General features: G+C 40.6%; 2 pseudogenes; both read left to right on the top strand.

Moving 5' to 3' along the window:
- Positions 1-732, top strand: LOC148027022 (mitochondrial phosphate carrier protein 2, mitochondrial pseudogene; annotated as a pseudogene).
- Positions 733-10,645: 9,913 nt separating this feature from the next.
- On the top strand, positions 10,646-14,677 carry LOC148027021 (mitochondrial phosphate carrier protein 3, mitochondrial pseudogene; annotated as a pseudogene).
- Positions 14,678-17,910: the final 3,233 nt, after the last annotated feature.

Below are 17,910 nucleotides of genomic sequence, written 5' to 3'. Positions count from 1 at the left end.
ATGCGCAGTCTGCAACCTGTGGATGACGTGATGAGCTTGAGGAAGCACTCGTCACTTGAAAACTCTCGATGGCCACGGAGCCGTGTGCATTGAAGAGGCCTTTTATTTTTCGATGAACCTTTTGTAAAAGGAACCAATCAACCAATCAGTCGATAGTCTGTTGTAGGCAATCAAGAAGTTGCTGCCTCAAAAGCTCTGACTGGTAAAGCCATCTTCTTGGTGACAAATTGGCGAATTCTTTCGTGCAAGTTTGGTTTCTACGAGTACTTTAAGAAGTACTATACTGATTTGGCTGGGCCAGAGAACGCTGAGAAGTACAAGACCCTTATTTACCTGGCGGGATCAGCTTCTGCAGAATTCATTGCTGACATTGCTTTATGTCCTTTTGAAGCTGTGAAAGTTCGTGTTCACACCCAGCCATGTTTTGCTAGAGGCTTGGCTGATGGATTTTCCAAGATTGTTGCATCCGAGGGCTACCCAGGCCTTTATAAGCGTCTTGTTCCACTATGGGGTCGCCAGATTCCATACACTATGATGAAGTTTGCATGCTTTGAGAAAACGGTTGAGTTGCTGTATAAGAATGTTGTGCCTATTCCCAAAGAAGAGTGCTCAAAACCTACACAGCTTGCAGTTAGCTTTGCTGGTGGCTACATTACAAGAGTTTTCTATGCCATTGTCTCACATCCAGCTGACAATCTTGTGTCTTTCCTAAACAACTCTAAGGGTGCATAGCCTGTTGTAAGTGCTTTTCATGTACGAAAGAGGTGGTCAATGCAATATATGTTGAATTGAAGAACAGGGTGTGTGGCTGAACTGGAATGTGTGAATCCTCCACGTATACATGCTATAAGACATTCATGCATCGTTTTTGGAAGAACAGGTCGTGCTGGCAAACAGAGAACGGCTATTCTTATGCTTATACAATTTCAGATGTGGACACTTGATACTCTAGAACATTGCAGATTCCAGTACATAGATTGTTTCAGCTCTCTTGACCTTCTGAAATCTTCTGCTGATCAGGCAATTGTCAAGTTACAAAATGTATATGCTGATGTGATCCGTATTTGATAGAAACCTCTGAGAGCATAAAAAATCAGATGTGTTGTACAACAGATGATTCTCTGCACTAAGGGACATGTTTGACTGGATTACTAGATAATGTCCATTCTTCTGTTCAATGTAACTATCACCAGAATTTCCTGATCATGAATTTCTTGTAACACTCTTGACAAGAAATATAGTGAAATTTGGCATCAAATATTTGAATTCTTCTTGTTAGCCTCTTCCCTTGCTGTATCTTGAACCCTGTGTTTTGGAGCCTTTGCGTGAACTTTACGATATTTCTGGTGAACCCGACGTGAAAGTGCTGCATCACTTTTCAGCAAGATGGGAGACTCACAAGAAGAGATGACAGATGATAATGTCATGAAGAACCTGTTTCAGTCATTTACCACTTATATGCAGCAGCAAGCTCACGCGAAACGTGATAGTGATGCCATGGATGCCTTGAAAGCTGTCCAACAGGAGATGAAGCAGTTTAATGGCTAGCAAGTGTCAACTTACTTGCATTTGTATGAAGAAAAGATGAAGTTTTTTGGGGTTTCTCAAGATGTTTGGAGCTGCTACTTCTTGCGGATCGTGGTGCGCGCTCTTGAAGTCCGAATTTCAGAAATTCAAGAAACACATGCAGGTTGGGCAGAGTATAAGAAGGCATTAAAAGATTAATATTTCCTGGAGGATACAGGTCTTATGAATTGCAAGAATTTCTTAGCATGGGTTTCTATGCCTAATAAGGGACTTTCAATTACCGCTCTTCTACGAGAGTTTGAGAGCCACTATGATCAGTTGGATGGAACTGAGCAGCAAGCTTTGGAGATGCAGAAAGTGGAGTTATTTTTACAAGCTGCTGATGCTGATTTACAGGAAAAGTTGGATGATCTTTTGGAAGATCAAGCTACTGATTCAGGTTTAAAGACCGAGTGGAGACATGTCATTGATGCTGTGAATGCTCTTGTGAAGAAGCAGCGCAGGAGAGTACGATTGCATCGTAATACAGGATCAGTTTCTGAAAAATCCTTGGAGACTTCTTCTTCCACCCCTGCTGCAACTTCTTTACCTAAGCCTACTCCTCCTGTTGTGAATCCACCAGTTCCTGCTGCTCTAGTGCCCTTATCTGTAGATGATGTTATTAAAGGCTTGGCAGATTTGATGATAGAAGCAGTCAAAGCTAAAGTTGGTAAGTTAAAAGAGCAACTTATGTCAGTACCTGCTGTAGCACCTGCTCCAGCGACTGCTTTTCCAGCTGGTCAATGAAAAGGGAGACGATGTATTTGGTGCGATAGTATAGAGCACCAACACTGCAGAGATTGTGATGCTTTTCAGGAAGCGCGTAAGAAGAATGTAGTGTTCTAGGGACAAGATGGGAAGATATGGCTGACAGAGACTGGTGCTCCTCTTGACACAAACTTCGGTAAGGGAGGCATGAAGAAGCTTGTTGATGATATGGCTGCGCGATCATCTTATGTGAGTGTTAGAGGAGATTCTTCAGCTTATGGAGTCCAGCTTGAGCAGAAATCTGATGGAGACTCTGCTTTATGGTCCTCTGCCTTGGAGATAGCGAGAAGAGGGAAAGTTCAGGCATCTACTATGACTTGTGTGGGCTCCAGCATCCGAGGAGAAACGGGATGGGATTCTCCTGTTGACAGGTATTCTATTTTTGCTTATATGGCTAAAACACAGGGTTTAGATGCCATGGTTGAGGAAAAGAGAAGAAGAGATGAGGAGGGTCCCAGCACCTCAAAAGAGACTAGAGGGGGTGACTTTGTTTCACCACCTGTTACAGCTCCACCTATGTCAAGTTCTCCAGCTCAATCAGGTCCCGATTAACCTATGGGAGACAAGCAGATGAAAGAGAAGAGGCAACCAAGAAAGGAGCCAGGATTCAAGCTCTTGTCAGACCTTGATATGCAGACGGATATGAGTAAGATTTTTCATGAAAGAATTTTGAATAGTGAAGTTACTTTTACTGTTGGAGAAGCTCTTGGGATTGCTAGAAGAGAAATACAGGATCAGATGCAAGATCTTTTGCGGAGGAAATGACATGCAATGGAAGGACCTATTTTACAGGGATTGTGGCATGGAGCTCTTAGGGAAGAGCATGATGATGCAGTGATGGTTGAGAATGCTTCTGTTAATCCGCAAATGGAGAAAATAGTTCAGCCTATGCAGTATGAAGATGATGATACCCCTATTCTCATTCCTCGCAGCCATTTTCACGAAGTCATTGGGCTAGAGCAACCACTGAGACGTTGGTAAGGATTGGAGAGAAACAAATTCCTTTGATCGCTTTAGTCGATCATGGTTCTGAGATTAATCTTATTGCTCGAGGTGTTTATGAGAGTGGCAAGTGGCCTATGGATGTAGAGCATGGCTGGCACATGAGAGCCGCCAATAATACTTCTGGTGATATGCATGCTGCTTGTCCGAGTATCAGAATTTCTATTGGTAACGTTGAAGAGGATTATCATTGCTTTGTTCAGGATTCTTGCTCTTATCCGATTATTCTTGGATAGCCTTTCATTACAGAAGCAAGAATGGAAACGAAAGTGATGGATGACGGGTCAGCTTATGTACGGATATGCTAATGCTGAAAAAATTCAGCATATGGAGTATGAGGATGCACCCATGCAGTCCATAGAGCCGAGGGCTGAATCCATTCAGCCAACAGAGGTGAATGCTGAAAAATTTCAGCATACAGAGTTTCAAGCTGCACCCATGCAGTCCATAGAGAAAAGGGCTAAAATTTTTCAACCAACAGAGTTGAGAGTTGCTAAAAATTTGTAGAAATTGTAGCAAATAAAAGAGTGCTTGAATGATGCCAAGGTTGACACGAAGTACAAAACAGTTGATAAGAAGGTTAAGCCGCTTGCAAGGCCACTTCCTCCTAATAGTGATGAGCAGATTGAAAAAGCTATGAAGCAGCCTATGTTGAGAGATCCTGCAAATATTGGACATAAATTTACAGCTAAAACTCTTGCAGAATTGAAGATTAGAAATGATGATTTCTTGCTTCTAGTGGAAAAAGAATGTTTTAGAGAGATGCTTGGACGTCATGGTAAGGCATTTGCTTTTTTTCCACATGAAATTGGCTGCATTAGTCCCGAATTGGTTGCACCTATGGTCATCTTCACTGTTCCTCATGTACCATGGAATATACGTCCTATACCTGTGCCTAAAGCACACTTGCCAAAGCTGATAGAGTTGCTGAATGAGAAGATTAAGATGGGGATTTTGGAACCCTCTTCTACACCCTATTCTAATAGGTGGTTTACTGTACCAAAGAAGAATGGTACTTTGAGATTTATTCAGGATATGCAGCCCGTGAACAAAGTGACAATCAGGAATGTGGGAACAGGTCCAGTTGTGGATGAATTTGTTGAGGCTTTTGCAGGACGAGCCATCTATTCTCTAGGTGACTTGTATTCAGGTTATGATCAGTTTTTGCTTGCCTTGGAAAGCAGGGATATTACTACTATGCGGACACCTATTGGTCTTGTGAGGATGTGTACCTTGCCTCAAGGTGCCACAAACTCAGTTGCTCATATGATGAATGCTATGCATAGAGTTCTACGAGACTATATTCCACAGTATACCATGCCTTTCCTAGATGATGTGCCTATTAAGGGTTGTGCAGAAGAAGAAAAGAATGAAAGTCTTGATTTGCGTGGATGTAGACAGTTTGTGGCTGACCACTTGGTTGCTTGTGAGCAAATATTGACACGATTAGAGGAGGTAAACTTGACTCTTTCAGGGTTGAAATCTGTCTTTGGTGTTAATGAAGTCATCATAGTTGGGCATATGGTTGGATATTATGGTAGGAAGCCTTCACCTGCAAAGGTGGATGCCATAAGCAGGATTGCAGAGTATTGCTCGACTACTTCAGAGGTGCGGAGATTTGTGGGAGCTTGTGTATTTTACATGATTTGAATTCCTCATTTTGCTCATATAGCAGATGTTCTCTATCAGCTGCTTCGAAAGGGGCAGAAATTTCATTGGGATGAGAAGCATTCGAAAGCCATGCGTAAACTCAAGAAGCTGTTGCAGTCAGCTCCTACTCTTCGCAAGGCGGATTATCAGTGTGGACGGTCGATCATGTTGACAGTTGATACTAGCCCTATTGGCATAGGTTGGGTAGTGGGACAGGATGATGCTGATGGAAATAGATATGCAATCCGCTTTGGAGCTAAAGTTCTTAATGAGCGGCAAAGGAGATATCCGCAGATTAAAAGAGAGTTGTGGGGAGTAGTCACTGCACTGAAGTGTGACAAAGGGTATTTTATTGGAGCTTCAGTTGTTGTGGAAACAGATTGTTTGCCTTTGCTTGGTATGATTACTAGCTGCTCGACTCTAGATATAGCGATGCTCCGATGGATTGCCTATGTCAAATCATTGAATCCAGAATTTCGACACATAGCAGGGAAAGATAATCCAGTTGCTGACATGCTATCTAGAGCGAGATATGAGAATGAGGAGTCAATGCTTGCAGAAGATGATGAGACTGAGTTTGCAGCTTCTGTCCTTGTTCATGATTGTCATGTATCTACTGTTGAAGCCTTTATTGAAGAACTTTATGTTGACGAGTGGCTGCAAATTGGACAGTATCTAAGTTCATTGACTCGAAGAGCTGATTGGACAGATGATGAATTCAAGAAAATGAGAAGGAAGGCTTATGGGTATTTCTTGAAAGATGGTTTTCTTATGAAGCATCCAAAGAAGAGAGGAGGCTTGCCCTTGAGAGTAGTTTGTGATGTAGCGATGCAGATACAGATTATGCGAGAGTTTCATAAGAGCTCATGGGATGGACATAGAGGTGTGTGGGCTACCTATGAGAAAATCAAAGAAAGATACTGGTGGAAAGGGATGTATAAAGATGTTTCTCACTTTGTGGAGAGTTGCAGGGACTGGCAGCTTTACTCTTTAGTGCGACATCGTGATGAGTTGCATCCGACTTATCCACTATGTATGCATTATAAGTGGGTGGTAGACTTGGTTACTTTGCCAGTGGGACTTTGGCAGATGAGATATCTTGTCTTGGCTAGGGAGGATCTTACAAACTATGTTGAAGGCAGATCTTTGCGGACAAAGACCACCACTACAACATGTAAATTCTTGTTGGAAGTAATATTTTGCAGGTATTGGATGTATAGGCAAGATTATAGCTGATCATGGAGAGCTAGATGCAGATGAAGCTAGAGAATTTTTCTCACGGCTTGGGATTAAATTGGCTCTTACTACTGCCTATAATCCTGAGGGAAATGGCAAGAGTGAAAGAGGACATCCGCCGATAGTTAAAGCATTGGCAAAAGCTTGTAGAGGTCCGATTGGGGATTGGCCGAGATTACTACCTTTTGCGTTGTGGGCTGATCACTCTACACATAGTGTGACTACTGGATACATGCCTGCAGAGTTGATGTATGGGCAAAAACCTGTCATGCCTACAGAAATTTGTGCTCTCACTTGGAGTGTTCTTCCGTGGAATGAGAATTTATCAAGGGAGGAGCTTCTAGCTCTTCGGATTCGACAACTAGAGAGAAGAACAGAAGATGTGAAGCTAGGAGTTGATCGTTTGAAGGCAGCCCGACTCAGAAACAAGGACAGGTTTGATTTAAGACATCGCTTGAGGCCTAGAGCCATAAAAGAAGGAGATTGGATTCTAGTCTACGACAATAGTCTAGAGAATCAGCATAGTAGCATGAGAAAAATGGTTCAAAGATGGTTTGGACCGTATGAGGTGAAACAGGTTTTTGAAAATGGTACCTATGAGTTGGCTGAATTAGATGGAACAGTATTGAGGGTACCCATTGCTGGAAAACGAGTCAAGATTTTCAAGAGAAGAGAAAATGAAGAATATGCACTTGAAGCATTGACAGAAGAAGAGCAGGTAGAAGAAAGTCAAGCAAAAAAAGCAAAGAATATGGATGATGAAGTTGATGGAGATACACGTCTACTAGAAACTGAAGAAGGACTCGACCTGTTTGTGGATTTGAATGATCCTGGATAGTTGGCTCATCCGGAGGATGCACAGGTTTAGAGGGGACGGATGTCGTGCTGCTGCGCATCCAAGCCGTATACACCTCCATTTCTTTTGTTGTGGATTTGTGTTATTTTCTGTGTGTGATTCATTGTGTGTGAGATGCATTATGATAATCCGCATCCAATGTATATATTCCGTTAGTGTGTGTTTATGATTTTGTTTGGATGCATGATGTGTGTGTGTTAGAAAAATATGAAAAACTGATGCCAAAGAACATTATCAAGCTGATAATTTCAATGATGATCTCTAAGAAAAGTGCAGGGAATTATGGAATCAAAGGAAGTGTAACGTGTCCCCTAGTATCATCCAGGACACGTCTTAGCAGTCCATCGGAAAGGATGTCTAGAAAGCTCCACCCGACACTCCTATGGAATGTTACGGGTTTTGCGATCTAGTTCTTCCCGCGTCTGCCACGTAGCGGAAGTATCCTGACTGTTTCCACTTAGGATCGACCGGAATTAGGGTTTTCCTAATGGGTCACTAGCTAACAGCAACTAGCGTCAGACCCGAGCGAACTACTTTACGCAGAAACGCCAGGTTCGAAGCGGATTCACGCTGTACTTGGTTCAAGGAGAATGGGAAACGAGAGGGATGCAAAGCTCAACCTCTCTGCCATAAGGCATAGTCCCATTCCGTTCCCCTAAAACAACGTAAATCGGGTAAGACGTAACTCTAAGTCATCGTTCTCGTTATTCTTTTTGATGATGATGATCATTCCGCTGTCTTTCGAGATTTATGAGAAAAGTTCCCGGCTAACCGGGACCACCCAACCGTAGGACGAACCCATGGTCCATCCTCCGCACTTTCCTCGATTTGTTTTAGTTATGTAATTATCTAACACATTAATTTGACATATAACAATCAGCTTCTTTAATTAATCTTGTTTAAGCACTGGTTCCTTCACGTAATCTTATCACGTGACATATAAAAACAATATCAAGCAAGTTCTTTCAACATCTCATCATTTTATCTTTGAATTACAAGAAGTTCCGCCCGTAGGCTTATCCATAATCTGCCCAGAGGCTAACAAGTAATCTCCAGGGATCACTATTCCAAGCTTCCGCCCGTTAACTAGTATACGGGCTTCGGGATCCAATCCCGAGTCACGTTAGCCCCTTGTGCAGGACCCGGAAGGCGAGGGATTTACGGCCAGAGCCCCCCCTGGCACCCAAGCGTCCTCCTGCTCCAAGTAGAACTCAATGGCGAGACCTCTCGCGGTGGGTTCGGTCCACGTTCCCGGCACGGTAAAACAACCCCCTTGGTTAGGGTCAGGCAGGCAGTCGGGGGTAACTGAAGCTGCCTCTCCCTTCAGGCTTTTAACTTGAAGTATAGATACTTATTTAATTTGTAATTCATAAATCAAATAGAGCTCTAAATCTCTAGCAAGCACAAACATTTCCATTAACCAACCCAGTTGTATGGCAAACTGCTAAAGAAGTGTTCTTTCCTTTTTGAGTGTATCAGCAGTCGTTCTTAAGATGTTTTGTAACTTGGTAAGATCCCTTATATTCGGATGTAGGGTATACCTAGTTTGGTTTACCCTAAGATACCTTAGATATGCTAGTTCCTATTTTACAACTTTTCTTATTTTGAAGGATATCCAAAAACTACGTCTTTTTTTTTTTGCAAGATAACTTGCGTAAGGATCTGCCGTCTTTGAAAAGGGTTTTTCCCTTTTCTTTTTGTGAATCAATCACAAAATGATTTCATATATGTTGCGCAAGTCAGACGATGGAATAATCTATTTAAACTCCTTAATCTGACGTATGTCAGGCCTAGGGTTTCTTTATTTGAGAACCTTAGGGACGACCCTAATTTCTTATCTTTATGAGTTTATTATCCTTGCAGTAAGGTAAGTAGTCCAGTATTTTAGGGTATGAATGTTTCTATGTTTAGATTGTTCCGGTTATATTTTGGAAAGATTGGTTTGGTCAGCTTTAGGAAGGTAATCTTATTCGTCTTGTTACGGTTTTACTATCTTTGATTGCTTTCTCAATCAATATAGTTTAATTTGGCATATAGCATAATGTCATGATGATACAAAAAGTGACGATACTCCTAAATACCTAGCTAAGGAATTGGTCAATACACACTTTATTTGTTCCAAGTCCTCAATTTGCAGGGGAAAAAGTGTTAATTAAAGTATCATCCAGCAATTCCCCATTACATTTTCTTTCCAAATGATTTCGTATGTCTAATTTTTATACTTGTTAATATCTAACATTTAACTTCCGTTTTCTATAAGGATAAACTCATGCCAATTTACAACAGTTGCCTTGCAACTAGCAAAGATAACTCTCTAGTAATTTGAGCATTGAAAGAAACTTTTCATGAATTTAGCCATTTTGCCATGATCCGTTGCGAAAAGAATAAGACTAATGGAGCAAGATATAATTTCTTCATTTTAGGACTATAATACTATAGTAAATGGATAGTATTGCCTATTATTTTATAATGCTTGATGCAATTTGAGGGAAGCTAATTTGAATACATTGTCATTCATAAGCTAACTCCTTCGTTAGAATTAATTCGAACAAATATATATATTTCCTTGATAATTTTTCTTTGCATGATTGACTAAAACCCGAATTAACATCAAGAAGACAACCTGGCTTTGAGGTGAGATATCCACATGGATACCGGGAGATGACCCTCCCGCGGCTATGCCTTGGACTTTCTTAGGAGGCATCGCAAGTGTGGTCTGTCGAACGTGGAAGCAGCTTTACAACTTCTCCTTAGAACTCCACCGTTGCTCCTTGCACCGTTCGTCAAAGTAGTTTTTGGAAGGTTTCCCTCCTTGAATTCGGGAATTGAAAAGGGTATTTTTAGAAACTTTTACAACTAAGACCCATTGAAGCCATGGGGAAGGCTTAATGGTCTTTGTAGGCTCGCACGAATGGAAATAACAAGGTGTGGAGAGGACGCAAGGTGTAGGAGAGTTTTAAGGAAAAATAATAGCCGTAAAGTTTATAAGTAAGGGTCGAAGGGCCCTTAGGTCAACTTGGAGAAAAAGGGCTTATGGGGGCTTACACATGGGGGAGGGTGAAAGGTTTTTGATGCCAAGGTAAAGGCTTAAGGGGTAATCACGGGAGAAGTGGTTTTAAGAGGCCACAGGAAGAGTGATTCCAAAGCCAGAGGATAGGTTTTTTTTTGGATTATACACAGGTAAAGAAGTAATAAGACCCTTAAGGCCTTTGTGCTCGGGGGGAAAAGTGACTCCAAGTGAAAGAAAAGGCCTTAGTACGAGGGTGAAAGGGGATTTAAGGGATTTTTAAATCCCAGCGGAGGGGGTTCTAATACCCATGGAAAAGGGTTTTGGATATGGGGGTTAAAAGGGTCTTCATAACATACAAGGAGGGGGTGAAAATTTTTGAGATCCAGGGGAAAGGGTTTTAGCACGGGGGAGGGAAAAATGAAAGGGGCTTAAGGGATTTTAACCCTGGAAGAAGAAAAAAATTAACAAAGGGGGTAGTACGGTATAGGAAAGGGGGTTTAAAGAGGCCCCCCCCTTTGGAAGCTTCCAAGCTTCCAGAAGCTTTGGGGGGGGTGGTTATGGTCATCCGACCTGATGGGGGAGGGATTTGGAGGCGGCTTGTATCAGCTGCCCTGGCGGCCAATCGACAGCGTCCCGTCCCCTCCTTCTTCACAGCGATACGAAACTCCAGTAAGGCGTCGATTCTCCTCACGGTCTCCCCCCCCAGCCTTTTCTCTGTCCTCCGGCCCCTCCCCTCCCCTCGTTTAAATAGTGGAGGGAGGGGGATCTTCTCCTTCTGCGTGTCAACACGCATGCCCTCCCTCCCTCCACAAGCTCCACCAAGGAGCTTCGTAAACTCCTTCTATTCCCCTCCCCCCTCCAGCTCGTCAGTCGGCTGGAGGGATAAGGGGGAAAATAATATTTTAAATTTTTTTTCAAAAAGCGCAATCAATTATTTTCATGCGAACTTTTACAGGAAGGATTGTGGAAGCAATCATCTAAGTTCAAAAGTTCCCATGACATAAAGTTGAAGGAAGACTCTCAAAAGCTGCTTAAGCGAGCAAAGCACTAGTGGAGCACCGAGGGAGTATTTTGCCATCCAATTTTCAAGGCCGAAGTCGAAGTTTATGCACAGATTATTCATTGTAAAGCTGACTGACAAAGGGGCAATGCATGACTTCAAAGATAAATCTCAAAGTCAAAATCAATGTTGGTGCTTAGATCTTGTAAGGGTGTACAGGAACTATCTTGTCAAAGAGGAAGTTTTTTTTAATCCCTGCTCAACTAAAAGAGGAGAAGGGGAGACTAATTTGGTTTCAAAAACTGTTTTTGGAGGGAAAAAGCATCTTTTGGTAAAAAAAGCAAGGGATTTTTCAGGCGCTTAGGGGGGGAAGAAGAAAAGGGGGAGCTCTTAGCCGTGAGGGCCAACGGAGGCTGCCGCCAAGCGTTGATCTACAAGACTGAATTATTCTCCAATACAAGACTGAATTATTCTCCAATGGATTTCAGTGCAACATTGAGAGGAGTCTTCAATAGATGAAGCTGATGCTTAATGATGAATGACAGTAATACGTTATGACTATTGGCGCATCTCCTTCACCTGCATGGAGGAGAAGCTGATCGGATGTGGAGGAAGGCTGCAGCGATATCGAAGAAGATGAGGCTCGTGTGGGAATGCACAGTCTGCAACCTGTGGATGACGTGATGAGCTTGAGGAAGCACTCGCCACTTGCAAACTCTTGATGGCCACGCAGCCGTGTGTATTGAAGAGGCCTTTTGTTTTTCGATGAACCTTCCGTAAAAGGAACCAATCAACCAATTAGTCGACAGTCTGTTGTAGGCAATCAAGAAGTTGCTGCCTCAAAAGCTCTGACTGGTAAAGCCATCTTCTTGGTGAAAAATTGGCGAGTTCTTTCGTGCAAGTTTGGTTTCTACGAGTACTTTAAGAAGTACTATACTGATTTGGCTGGGCCAGAGAACGCTGAGAAGTACAAGACCCTTATTTACCTGGCGGGATCAGCTTCTGCAGAATTCATTGCTGACATTGCTTTATGTCCTTTTGAAGCTGTGAAAGTTCGTGTTCAAACCCAGCCAGGTTTTGCCAGAGGCTTGGCTGATGGATTTCCCAAGTTTGTTGCATCCGAGGAGACCCATGCCTTTATAAGGGTCTTGTTCCACTATGGGGTCGCCAGATTCCATACACTGTGATGAAGTTTGCATGCTTTGAGAAAACGGTTGAGCTGCTGTATAAGAATGTTGTGCCTATTCCCAAAGAAGAGTGCTCAAAACCTACACAGCTTGCAGTTACCTTTGCTGGTGGCTACAATTACAGGAGTTTTCTGTGCCATTGACTCACATCCAGCTGACAATCTTGTGTCTTTCCTAAACAACTCTAAGGGTGCACAGCCTGTTGTAACTGCTTTTCATGTACGAAAGAGGTGGTCAATGCAATATATGTTGAATTGAAGAACAGGGTGTGTGGATGAACTGGAATGTCTGAATCCTCCACATATACATGCTATAAGACATTCATGCATCGTTTCTGGAAGAACAGGTCATGCTAGCAAACAGAGAATGGCTATTCTTATGCTTATACAATTTCAGATGTGGACACTTGATACTCTAGAACATTGCAGATTCCAGTACATAGATTCTTTCATCTCTTTTGATCTTCTGAAATCTTCTGTTGATCAGGCAATTGTCAAGTTACAAAATGTATATGCTGATGTGATCCGTATTTGATAGAAACCTCTGAGAGCATCAGAAATCAGATGTGTTGTACAACAGATGATTCTCTGCACTAAGGGACATGTTTGACTAGATTACTAGATAATGTCCATTCTTCTGTTCAATGTAACTGTCACCAGAATTTCCTGATCATGAATTTCTTGTAACACTCTTGACAAGAAATATAATGAAATTTGGCATGAAATATTTGAATTCTTCTTGTTAGCCTCTTCCCTTGCTGTATCTTGAACCCTGTGTTCTGCAGCCTTTGCGTGAACTTTACGACAACGTACCTCTGGACTCATTGTAATGCTTGACTCTTGATTTCATCATTCATCAGGGGCTTGGCTCCAACCAATTGTTCAGTACTCAACAAAATAGAATCAAAGAGAGGCTTCAGCCTTTAGGGGATTCTTTGGCCAACATCCTTCTACTTCATTCTTTTCAACATCTCTGAATTCGGCTTTCAAACCACTATAGAGGGGGAGATATTCCGTTCTGAAAGTATCAAAACTCATTCTTCTTAGGATCGTTGTTGTGCCATCATTATAATGCTAGCTTTTGACGGTTTCAATAGTGTATGTTGTGAAAAACGCTCTGTCTACCAATTTCCAGTGGTTTCTAATTGGACAAACATAAGATTGTTAGTGCACCAAGCATCCCATGTATCTTGCTGTTGACCATCCACAAACAAATTCCGACTCTTTTCCTTGTTTTCGTGAACCTCCACAAACCACGACTCCTGAAGCTTCTTCACGATCTCCCACTTTATGATGTCTAGAAACTTCTCAATGAATATCAAATTTTCCATGTATAGTCATTCTCTCTACTTCTGCCCTTCAGTTTGTTTCCAAACAATTTTCCACCAAGATGCAAGTCGTGTTGCTTCAACAGGAAGAGGAAACAGTCCACCGCATAGAGCTTGCATCATGATGGTAATATGTTTCCGCCATTGTGGGATGAACTTATTGTGGAAAGTGGCTTTGATAATGAGAATCTCCAACTCTTCAGTGGAAGAAGGAACTTTGCAAACATCCATTGAATTCTTTTCTTCTTGGCTATGCCATTTCTTTCATTTTCAGCCTCTTCTGATGCTTGTTGATGGCAAGTTTCCCCGGCTGCGCACCAAAAACATGGAGCCCCAAGAGAGACACCAAGGAAAAGGGGATTCTACTACAAGAAAATCTATCTTGTAACATCAACATGCTTTTATTTCATTCTTTTGATTTACCAAAACAAAGAAAATAACAATCTTGACGTAGCATCATAGTAGATATCTCCCACAGATTTGATAGAATAAACCATAATCTTTAACATCTTCATAGAATCCATAAGCAAAACAAGGAACATAAAGAAATATACCATTTTTTAATGGAAATCAATCACATAATATTCATCTTCAATGTCTTCATAGTTTTCTCTCTGAATCTCTCATATATAGATGCACTGTCTTGATAGAATTGACTATCTCTGGCTCTCTCTCTCTCTCTCTCTCTCTCTCTCTCTCTCTCTCTCTCTCTCTCACAATAATACATCATCTCCTCACTACGATACTCAAAAATGATACTTAATAATCCCTCTTAGGTCATGGATACACCTCCCAAGAGGTATGGGAGGTATGAAAGGGCACCAGAGCCACTACAGTGTCTCTTCATAGCTCACTACTGTCATTGTCACTTCAGTCTTCTCTTCAGTCTTCAACAGCTGCTTCTTCTATTTGTTTTAGCTCTTTTGAACTTAGATTCATCCTTTCCAAAAGTTAAAAAACTTTTCCAAAGTCACACATACATTTTACAGAATACTTACAGAAGATTTATAGAACAAAACAGAACAGGAAGAAAGCAGAGATAGAGGCTCTAAAGAAGGTTTTTAGAGGGTTATAGAAGGTTATCAGAGAACAACATATCATTATAACTCATACTAAAACCATTCCAAACCATCAAAAACTATTCAATAAGCTTTCAAAATATTTCAACCTTCATCAATCATCAATCCATGCTTCATATAGAAGAAAATCAGAACAAAATAGAAGCTATAAAGAAGGTATCAAAACCTTAACAGAACCTATCAGAACATCACAAAACCTCATATTTCTACTAAAAATCATCATGAACTTCCAAAAAATAATCAGTATTATCCAAAACACTCTCAAACACTCCCATTAACAGCCACACATCACTCTAAATCCATCAAAAATCAACCTTTCAGACCTAAAAAACAACAAAAATTAGTCAAAAATTCAGTCTTTTTTCACTCTCAACACTAACAAAGAAGAGGAGAGGAATTTTAAGGGCAACATGCTCTTGGATTTAGATATCTAGGGACTATATGGAGCATCCTTGTGGGGAAGGCATGAGGGCTCTTTGAGTAGTTTAATTGAGATCCATATGATCTTTTGGAGGCTAATTGTGAAAGCGAGAACAAACTATGCTCTGTACTGAGAAAACAACTTGCAAATTTGAAGAAAGCACTGATATAAGGAGGAGTCATCAAACTAGGTCATATGTGATTGTTAAAGCTTTGCTGATGACTACAAGGATTGCATATCTATGTCTCGTAAAGTTTGAGAAAGAAGATGCTGATGGCAATAGCAACACAATGAAATTAATTTAGTAGTAATGGCATCATTAACATATGAATTCAGTTTTCATCTTATCAATGTGATTTGCAAGTAGTCATCAATTTGAGGAGAAGACACTTCATGAAAGGAGAGAGCACTACTTCCTTGGACGTATTGAGATAGAGCATTGATTGCATATTGGTGATCAAAGGAGCTTGTTATGCTTAATGGGATAAAGAAGCAAGCATTATAGCTAATGGAGAGGGTTGAGGCTTGCAAAAGGAGAGAAGATGGAAAAGAGACGATATCATCAATATTAGATTCGCAAGCTTGGGTGAACAAGTGTTGGAGATTGAGAACGTTGATTCTCCTTTGATTTCTAAACATGAGGATATGCCGACTTGCTTCTGATAGAGAGGTGACCCAACTTGCATCTAAAAACCCATGAGATATGAGACAAATAATTTGTGACTTGCAATGGAAAAAATGTGGTAGGTGGCAATGCATTCTTCAGATGGTTTATATGGCTACCGTGAATCAAGACCTAAATAGTGCTAAGTAACACCAAGGAAAAAACAACAGTGTTGCAATCAAACATGAAAGAAAATATGAGAAGAAAAAGCATTGGTAGTTCTTATTTTGTTGAAGGCACTATTAATCATGAAGAGTCTCAATTTTTAGGATACAAACTTCGGGAACTATGCAATGCAAGAAACATAAAGGGCTAGAGGCAAAAGTCAACCTAAGGAAAAAACACATACTAAAGGAGGGAGTGCTTAATTTTGACAAGTATTGGGAAGCTGCAATTGCAACTAATTGTATCAATAGTTGTATGGTCACAAGCTTTGATTAACTACAAAGGTTATGTATGGATATAGAAGATGAAAATAACATAAGATATTGGAAGTATTTGCAATGTCAAGTTCTATGCGAGCAGAGTTATATGAGTGTGTATGAGTAACCAAGATTCAATGTTCTGCTAAGAGCGACTACTAGGAGAGGACTCATGTCATAGGCTAGTTTCCTAGAGTATGTTTGATGCATATTGAGTTGCTCATAGGATTTGGTAAGGCATCTAATCTAGTGTTTTTCTAATGTTTCCATCTTATTCTTTACAAGTACAAGCTCCTTACTTATCATGCCTACTTCATGAGATCCAATGTATTTTAACTATAAAGTGTGCAACACTTTGATAGCGGATGACTTTCCAAGTCTATGGATCCTATAGGTGATAGCCCATCTCACCTACATCCCCATAACCAAAAAAGATACATCTCACTTACTTAGGATCCAACTTATTGCACTTTTCCTTGTTGGGAGCATAATAGAAAGCATCATAATCAAAGACATGCAAATGAGTATATGATCGAGGTTTTCCACATCATACTCCTCAAAATCCTGATAATTAAGAGTGGTGTATGGGGATTAATGAATAAATTTTATGACAATGGTAACTTCCTTAACCCAAAAAAGTGCTATGATAATCTTGCATGGCTATGCATATTATGGACTTGCTCCTTAATTGTCCTATTCATAGGCTTAGCCACACTATTCTATAGTGGAGTGATAGGATGATCAATTTATGCTTAATAGCCCTCTCATCACAAAACTACTCGAAGGCTTTAGATACGTATTCACCCCCATTATCAGATTGCAGGCATTTTAGCATACAGTTAGACTAGTTCTCAACAAAGGCAAGCCAATGTTGGCATGTAGCTAATATTTTTTATTTCTAGTTTATAGGGTATGCCTAGACCTTATGTGAATAATCATCAATGAAAGTAACAAAAAATTTCATGCCACCTAATAACTTGTGTGGCATAGGTTCACAAACATCAAAATGAAAAAGAGCTAGAGGCTCACCCATGTGCTTAATGCTAGACTTCTTATGAAAACTATGTGTCTCCTTGCCATAAAGACAATGATCATAGGAATAAAAATATTTATAGTCAAGAAGTAAAAGAGATTACAAAAAGCTAACATTAGGAAAAAAATGAACTCACAAATGGGCCCTTAAAAATAATATAGTTTAAAAATTTCTCTCTCCCGTGTACTCACACACTCTCTCTTTCTTCCTCCCTGCATTAACCCTTTTCTACTATCTTTACAATAGAGTTTGATGCTAGTTCTAACTTAAGGATAATTTGTTGTTGCAACACTTAACACAAGGTAGAGTAGAGATTATGTAACTCAATTTACAGGTAAATTTGCCATATTTTGTGGTGCCAAAATTTATTCATTTAATTAGTGACTTTTACCTTTGATGGGATTAATGTTTTCTTATGTCCATCATTTGCAATGGGTTTTGATTAGCAATGAATCAATCTTATCTTCAGCATATCAGCTTATAGGTAAATTGGTCATCTCTTGTATTGCTTCTATTCATGCAGTTATCTAGATATTTTTTGCTAAAAGGGATTTTGTAATATAGCAAACACCGCAAATCACTCATGAACCCCCTTTTTAGGTAGTGGGGATAATGATGTAGCATTTTGATAATTTACTAAGGATAATGGAATTGTTTTTTTCCTTATCTTCCCCCCCCAGTCGACGGTC

This window comes from Lygodium microphyllum, chromosome 13, assembly GCF_053477565.2.
Source record: "Lygodium microphyllum isolate KBCC chromosome 13, Lygodium_microphyllum_v1.1.10, whole genome shotgun sequence".
NCBI classification, from domain to species: Eukaryota; Viridiplantae; Streptophyta; class Polypodiopsida; order Schizaeales; family Lygodiaceae; genus Lygodium; species Lygodium microphyllum.
This window is presented reverse-complemented; position numbering and strand designations above follow the sequence as displayed.